This window comes from Mobula birostris, unplaced genomic scaffold, assembly GCF_030028105.1.
Source record: "Mobula birostris isolate sMobBir1 unplaced genomic scaffold, sMobBir1.hap1 H_1, whole genome shotgun sequence".
In the NCBI taxonomy this organism is placed as follows: domain Eukaryota; kingdom Metazoa; phylum Chordata; class Chondrichthyes; order Myliobatiformes; family Myliobatidae; genus Mobula; species Mobula birostris.
This window is the reverse complement of record NW_027274040.1, coordinates 1,084,915-1,092,805: the sequence shown is the minus strand read 5'-3', so window position 1 is coordinate 1,092,805 and position 7,891 is coordinate 1,084,915. Positions and strand designations below refer to the sequence as shown.

The 7,891-nt window shown below is 46.0% G+C and overlaps 1 pseudogene; it reads left to right on the top strand.

Moving 5' to 3' along the window:
• Nucleotides 1-517: 517 nt before the first annotated feature.
• Nucleotides 518-7,364, top strand: LOC140192258 (uncharacterized; annotated as a pseudogene).
• The last annotated feature ends 527 nt before the right edge of the window (nucleotides 7,365-7,891 follow it).

Below are 7,891 nucleotides of genomic sequence, written 5' to 3'. Positions count from 1 at the left end.
GCTGTGGATCCTTGGAGATGAAGAAGTATCTCATCCCAGCTGGTGATGTATTCTGTCTCTGAAATGAAGTTTTCTGTTGCAACTCAGTGAAATTCACTGGAACCGGGAGCTGAGAACACACCAGCATTTGTTCACTGGAGATCAGTTCTTTAACTGCATTGATTGTACAAAGGAGTCAAACGTCGAACTTTCTGAATTGCCAGAGAATTGATCGTAGTGAGATATCATTCTCCTTCTCTCAGTGTGGGAAGAGATTCACTCACAGGCTACCCTCAGACATGCCAGTGAGTTCACAGTGTGGAGAGGCCATTAACCCGCTCTGTGTGAGGGAGGGGAACCACTCAGTCATCCAGTCTGAAGATACATCAGCAAGTTCACACCATAGTGAGATGCTCCATCTATTCTGCAAGCAGGAAGCCATTCTGTTATTGATCCCAAAGGTATATCAGAAAATTCACCAGTGAGAGGACATTGACCTGCTCGGACGGTGGGAAGGCACTCAACCACGCCACAGTGACACCAGCGAGTTCACACCGGGGAGAAGCCATTCACCTGCTCTGAATGTGGGGAAGGGTTCACTCAATCATCTCAACTGAGTGAACTCCAGCGAGTTCACACAGAAAAGATGCAGTTCACCTGCTCAGACTGTGGGAAGGGATTCACTCGCTCATCCAACCTACAGAGACACCAGCGAGTTCACACTGGGGAGAAGCCATTCACATGCTCTGAATGTGGGAAGGGATTTGCTCGGTCATCTCAACTGAAGGAGCATCAGCGAGTCCACACTGGGGAGAAGCCATTCTCCTGCTCTGAATGTAGGAAGGGATTTGCTCGGTCATCTCAACTGAAGTTACATCAGCGTGTTCACACTGGGGAGAAGCCATTCACTTGCTCTGAATGTGGGAAAGGATTCTTTCGTTCATCTCAGCTCTTGAAACACCAGCAAATTCACACTGTGGAAAAGCCATTCATCTGCTCAGAATGTGGGAAGGGATTCACTGATTCAGCTCAGCTGAAAGTACATCAGTTTGTTCACACTGCGGAGAGACCGTTCACCTGCTCAGACTGTGGGAAAGGATTCATTTGGCATTCTCATCTACTGACACACCAGTTAGATCACACTGGGGAGAAACCATTCACCTGCTCTGAATGTGGGAAGGGATTCACTCGGTCATCTCAACTGAAGATACATCAGCGAGTCCACACTGGGGAATGGCCATTCACCTGCTCTGAATGTCGGGAGGGTTTCACTTGGCAATCTCAACTGATTGAACATCAGCGAGTTCACACTGGGGAGAAGCCATTCATCTGCTCTGAATGTGGGAGGGGATTCGCCCGGTCATCTCATCTGAAGGAACATCGGCAACTTCACACTCGGCAGAGGCCGTTCACATGTTGTGAATGTGGGAAAGGATTCACTCGGTCATCTCAACTGAAGGTACATCAGCGAGTTCACACTGGGGAGAAACCGTTCAGCTGCTCTGAATGTGGGAAGGGATTCACTGAGTCATGCAACCTTGTGAAGCACTACCGAATTCACACTGGGGAGAAACCATTCACCTGCTCAGATTGTGGGAAGGGATTCACTCAGTCAGCTCAACTCAAGAAACATCAGCGAGTTCACACTGGGGAGAAACCTTTCAGCTGCTCTGAATGTGGGAAGGGATTCACTCAGTCATGCAAACTTGTGAGGCACTGCCAAAATCACACTAGGGAGAACCTGTTCACCTGCTCAGATTGTGGGAAGGAATTCACTCGGTCATCTGACTTTAAAATCCATCAGAGAATTCACACTGGGGGGTGCCACTCACCTGTTCTGAATGTGGGAAAGGATTCACTCAGGCATCTCAATTAAAACTATAAGATATAGGAGCAGAAGTAGGCCATTCGGCTTTTCGAATCTGCTCCGCCTTTCAGTCATCGGCTGATCCCATTCTCCAGTCATCCCCACTCCCCTGCCTTCTCCCCATACCCTTTGATGCCCTGGCTAATCAAGAACCTATCTCTCTCTGCCTTAAATGACTTGGCCTCCACAGTTGCTTGTGGCAACAAATTCCACAAATTTACCTCCATCTGAGTAAAGTCAGTTCTCCTCATCTCTGTTCTAAATGGATGTCCTCCAATCCTGAAGTCATGCTGTCTTGTCATAGACTCCCCTACCATGGGAAATAACTTTGCCATATCTAATCTGTTCAGACCTTTCAGCGTTCGGAATGTTTCAATGACATTCCACCCCGCCCCCCACAATTCTCCTGAACTCCAGGGAATACAGCCCAAGAGAAGCCAGATGCTTCTCGTATGGTAACCCTTTCATTCCTGGCATTTTTCTTGTGAATCTTCTCTGAGCCCTCTCCAATATCACTATATCCTTTCCAAAATAAGGAGCCCAAAACTGCACACAATACTCCAAGTGTGGTCTCATGAGTGCCTTATAGAGCCTCAACATCACATCCCTGCTGTTATATTCTATACTTCTAGAAATGAACGCCAACATTGCAATCACATTCCTCAACACCGACACAACCTGGATGTTAATGTTTAGGGTATCCTGCACAAGGACTTCCAAGTTCCTTTGCATCTCTGCATTTTGAATTCTCTCCCAATCTAAATAATCATCTGCCCGTTTATTTCTTTCACAAATATGCATGACCATACACTTTCCAACATTGTATTTCATTGACTACTTCTTTGCAGATTCCCCGAAACTATCTAAACCTCTCTTACGGCACTGTTTCCTCATCACTACCCACTCCTCCACCTATCTTTGTATTGCCAGCAGATTTAGCCACAAATCTATTAATTATATAAGTCATTGACATATATCGTAAAAAGCAGTGGTCTCAACACCAACCCCTGTGGACCTCCAGTGGTAACCGGCAGCCAGCCAGAATAAGATCCCTTTATTCCCACTCTCTGTTTTCTGCCGATCAGCCAACATTCCACCCATGCTAGTAACTTCCCTGTAATTCCACAGGATTTATCTTGCTAAGCAGCCTCATGTGCAGCACCTTTCAAAGGCCCACTGAAAATCCAAGTACACTACATCTACTGCATCTCCTTTGTCAACCCAACTTGTAATTTCCTCAAAGAATTGTAGTAGGTTAGTCGGGCAGGATTTTCCTTTCAGGAAACCATGCAGGCTTTGGCCTATCTTGTCATGTGCCTCTCGGTACTCCGTAATCTCATCAGTAACAATTGATTCCAGCAATTTCCAAACCACTGAAGTCAGGCTTTCAGGTCTATAGCTTCTTTTCTGCTGCCTTCCGCCCTCCTTAAATAGCAGAGTAATATGTGCAATTTTCCAGTCATCCGGTACAATGCCAGAATCCATCAATTCTTGAAAGATTGTTAGTAATGCCTACGCAATCTCTCCAGCTATTTCCTTCAGAACCCGAAGGTGCATTCCATCAGGTCCAGGAGATTTGTCCACCCTCAGACCGTTCAGCTTCCTGAGCACCTTCACTGCACGTACTTCACTTCCCTGACACTCCTGAATGTCTGATATACTGCAGATGCACTCCACAGTGAAGAATGATGCAAAATACACATTCAGTTCCTCTGCCATCTCTGTGTCTCCCACATCATTTTCTATTGGTCCTATATCTATCCTCAACTCTCTTACCCTTTCTGTACTTATGTAACTCTCACCTCGTCTAGTGACTTAATATAGGGGGTGATAGCCCCTGGCCCGGTCAAACTTAAGAAATCTCATTTGGGTGGATACTGCGCGATGTTTTCCCTGTTACAAATCAGTACGAAATAACAAACAGTACACAATATGCGATTAAACGACTGAGCTTTATAACTCTTAATTTGATGATATGGTTAGTGACGAAAACAAAAAAGGAAAAGGGCCCATTCTCATGAAACACTCTATTGGGCAATGTTGGAGCTCAGTGATAAGCTGTTCGTCCACTATTGACTTCCTCCGATCCTCGCTGACCTGCGGACCCTCACTCCAAGGCCACTCCGTCTGAGGTCTGTCAACTCTCTCCATTCACGTCTTCTCTCCTCATCTCTCCCTGGCAAAAAACCCGTGAATTCCCGGCTCCCAGACGTGCAAGAAAGAGCAACATCCTGCTCATTGGCTAGCATGCCTAGTTATCTCTCGTCATAACCCAAACATTGCTGCTACAGAGAAACCATTACCTCAGCAGCGGAACATTACAGAGAAGCCATTACATTAGCAGTGAAACCTTACAGCATGTTACACTTAAAAAATGCTTTTAGTATCTTCTTGATATTAATCACCAGCTTCCATTCATAATTCATCTTTTCCTTCCTAATGACCTTCTCAGTTTCCTTCTGCAAGTTTTTAAAAGCTTCCTAATCCTCTATCTTCCACTAACTTTTGCTTTTACTTTGGCTCTGACTTCACTTGTCAACCATGGTAGTGTCCTTCTTCCATTCAAAAATTCCTTCTTGTTAAGAATATATCTGTCTTGCACTTCCCTCATTTTTTTGCAGAAATTCCAGCCATTGCTGCTCTGCTGTCCTTCCTGCTGGAGTCCCTTTCCAGTCAACTTTGGTCAGGTCCCCTCTCATGCCATTGTAATTTCCTTTATTCCACTGAAATACTGACACATTGGAATTTAGTTTCTCCTTCTCAAATTTCAAAGTGAACTTGATCATATTTTGATCACTGTCCCCAACGGTTCCTCAACCTTAAGCTCACCGACGGATCATTGCACAACACCAAATCCAGCACAGCTAATCCCCTAGTGGGCTCAACAACAAGCTGTTCTAAAAAGCGATCCCTTGGGCATTTTGCAAATTCTCTCTCTGGAGGCCCAGTACTGGCCTGTTTTTCCCAATCCACTTTCATGTTAAAATCACCAATGATTATCATGACATTGCCCTTCTGATATGCCTTTTCTATCTCCTGCAGTAATTTGTAATCCACATCTTGGCTGCTGTTTGGAGGCCTGTATACAACTGCCATTAGGGTCCTTTTACCCTTGCCATTTCTTACCTCCAACCATAGAGACTTGACACCGTCTGATCCTGTGTCACCCCTTTCTAAAGATTTAATGTCATTTCTTATACACAGAGCCAACCACACCCTCTGCCTACTCACCTATCTTTCCGACACACTGTATATCCTTGGATATTCAGCTCTCAATAGTAGCCATCCTTTAGTCAAGTTTCAGAGGTGGACACAACGTCATACTTGCCAATCTGTAGCTGAATTTCAAGATCATCCATTTTAATTCTTAAGCTACGTGAATTCAAATATATCACTTACAGAACAGTATTGAATGAATATCAGCGAGTAAACACTGGGGAAAAACTGTTCAACTGCTCAGACTGTGGGAAGGAATTCACTTAGTCATTGCAACTGAATGAACATCAGAGAATTCACACTGGGTAGAAGCTGTTCATCTGTTAGAACTTTCATCTCTGCTGCCTATACACCAGACAGTTTTCAGGAGTGAGAGGACGTTGACCTGCTCACAACTGTGGGAAGGCATTCACACACTTATCCACGCTGCAGAGACAGTGGTGAGTTCACACTGTGGTGAGGGTGGCCACCTGCTATGAATGTGGGATGGGTTTCAATCAGTCATTCATCTTTGTGTCACCCTACCGAGCTTTGACCCATCGATAATCGGAGAGATTAGAAGCTTGAGAAAATGTAATTCACTCAGGTTCACCAACCAAGTATTAAAGGAAATGGTTCAGGGCAGGTTATTTTTGAGCTTTCAGCAGTGGCCAATCAGCATTCAGGACTGATTATCAAGAAGATCTTAAAGTTGGGCAGGAGCAAGTGGAGCAGCCAGTGTCAGAGTGGGCACAGTCAGAGCGGAGACTTTGAGGCTTTACCTCTTCGAGGTTTCACTTAGAGAAGGCAAAATTATGCCGGAGGTAGAATTTTTTGCTCCCTTCTTTACATTTGCTCAGGTGGAACAGTAGAGATGCTAGGCAGGATAGTGGAAAGCTCCTCTTGCAGATGTCGGAAGGCAGAGGACCCTCCTGTGTCCCTGATAACTACACCTGTGAGAAGTTCATCCATCTTCAGCTCCGAACAATCCGCATTAAGGAGTAGGAGCTGGAAGCTGATGAACTCCAGATTATTCGGGAGGCTGAGGGGGTGATAGATAGGACATGTGGAGAGATAGTTGCACCCATGTGCACAACACAGAAAACTGGGTAACAGTCAGGAAGGAGAAAGGGGGAAACGGTGAGTGCAGTGTACCCCTGAACAACACATACATCACTTTAGACACACTTGGGGGCGGTGGGTTGAACTGGCAAAGGAAGGTCACAGCAGTAAAGTCTCTGGCAGGTAGTCTGGCTCTGAGACTGAGAAGGGAAGGGTGGAGAAGAGGCGAGCTGTGGTCAAAGGTGAATCATTAGCTCAGGGAACTGACTGGTTGTTTTGTGGGTGAGAATGAGATTCCAGGATGGTATGTTGCCTCTTGTGTGGTTGGGTCTGGGACATGTCCGGCCGAGCGCTCAGCATTGCTCTTGAGGGTGAACAGTGAAGGTTGTGATCCATGTGGATACCAATGATATGGGCTGGTAGTGTAACAAGGTTCTGCAAAGGGAGCTCAGGGAGTGAGGTCCTAAATCAAATTGCAGCTCATCCAGGGCTGTGACCTCGGGACTGCCATCTGTGCCATGCGCCAGGAACCGGAAGATTATACAGTTTGACATGTGGATAAGGAGTTGGTGCAGGACGGAAGGCATAAAATTTTTGGATCATTCCAACCCGCAAGGATTGCTGTGTCCACAGGAGCGTGAGCGTGTTTGGGGAGGTTGAGTGGGCAGGCAGGTCTCTCTCTCTCTCACACACACACAAACACATGCAGCGGAGTATGTGGGAGAGGAGTGAGAAGGGTAAAGGGGAAGGAGGGAGGGCTCCTTCACAAAGTCCCAGACTGTCCCAAACCTCTCCATCTGGAATTGGTCCCAGTCCCGACCCCAGGCTGGGGTTGAGTATTGAGTTGCCTTGCCAACAAGAAAATGAATTGTTGGACAGCATCTGGTTAATACACATCGATAATAAATTCAAGTTGAACTTGAACATTGAAATGTATTGTTTGTAAAACATGTACTGATGAGAAATGGTCTCAGCGAAGGTCCGAGAGTGGAAAATGAACCGGTGTTCAGCCCCACTGCTCCGTGCCGGACAAGAACCCCCCACCTGAGTCTGACCCAGCTGTCTGTTCTTGTCCCTGCTCCCTCTAAAATTTCCACTTTCTGTACCTGTCCCAGTGCCTTTTATTTTCCTTGTGTTACAAGAATCACCCCTTGTAATAATGATCAGTGGGATTCAGTGAATCTGTATTTACCGACAAGTCACTTCTACTGCCTTCTCCCTATAACCTTTGATGTCCTAAATAATCAAGCACTGATCAACTTCTGTTTTAAATAAACACAATGACTTGGCCTCCGAGCCGTCGATGGCATTGAATTTCACAGGATCTCTACCTGTTGGCTGAAGAGATTCCTCCTCATCGATTTGAATGCAGGCTGTCTGGTGTTAGACGTTTTGACGCAGGGGGAATAATGATGCCAACTATCAGCTCTATCTATCTACGTCTTCCGTGATCTTGTCAAGTTTTATCGGGTCACCCTGAGCCTCCTCCACTGCAGAGAAAACAACCTCAGTTTGTCCAAACTCTCCTTGCACAGTAACTCATGATTCTAATTCCGACAACATCCTGGTGACTCTCTTGTGCACGCTCTCCTGTGTATCACTCTGATAGTGGAGAAAACAGAGGCAAGGGAGAGGAGATGGGCAAAGTTGATTGGAAGGGGACACTAGCAGGATAACTGCAGGGCGGCGATGGCCGGAATTTATGGGACAATGCAAAAGGCGCAGGATAGATACATCTCAAAGACGAATACAAATTCTAAAGGAAGGATGAGGCTATCATGGCTGATG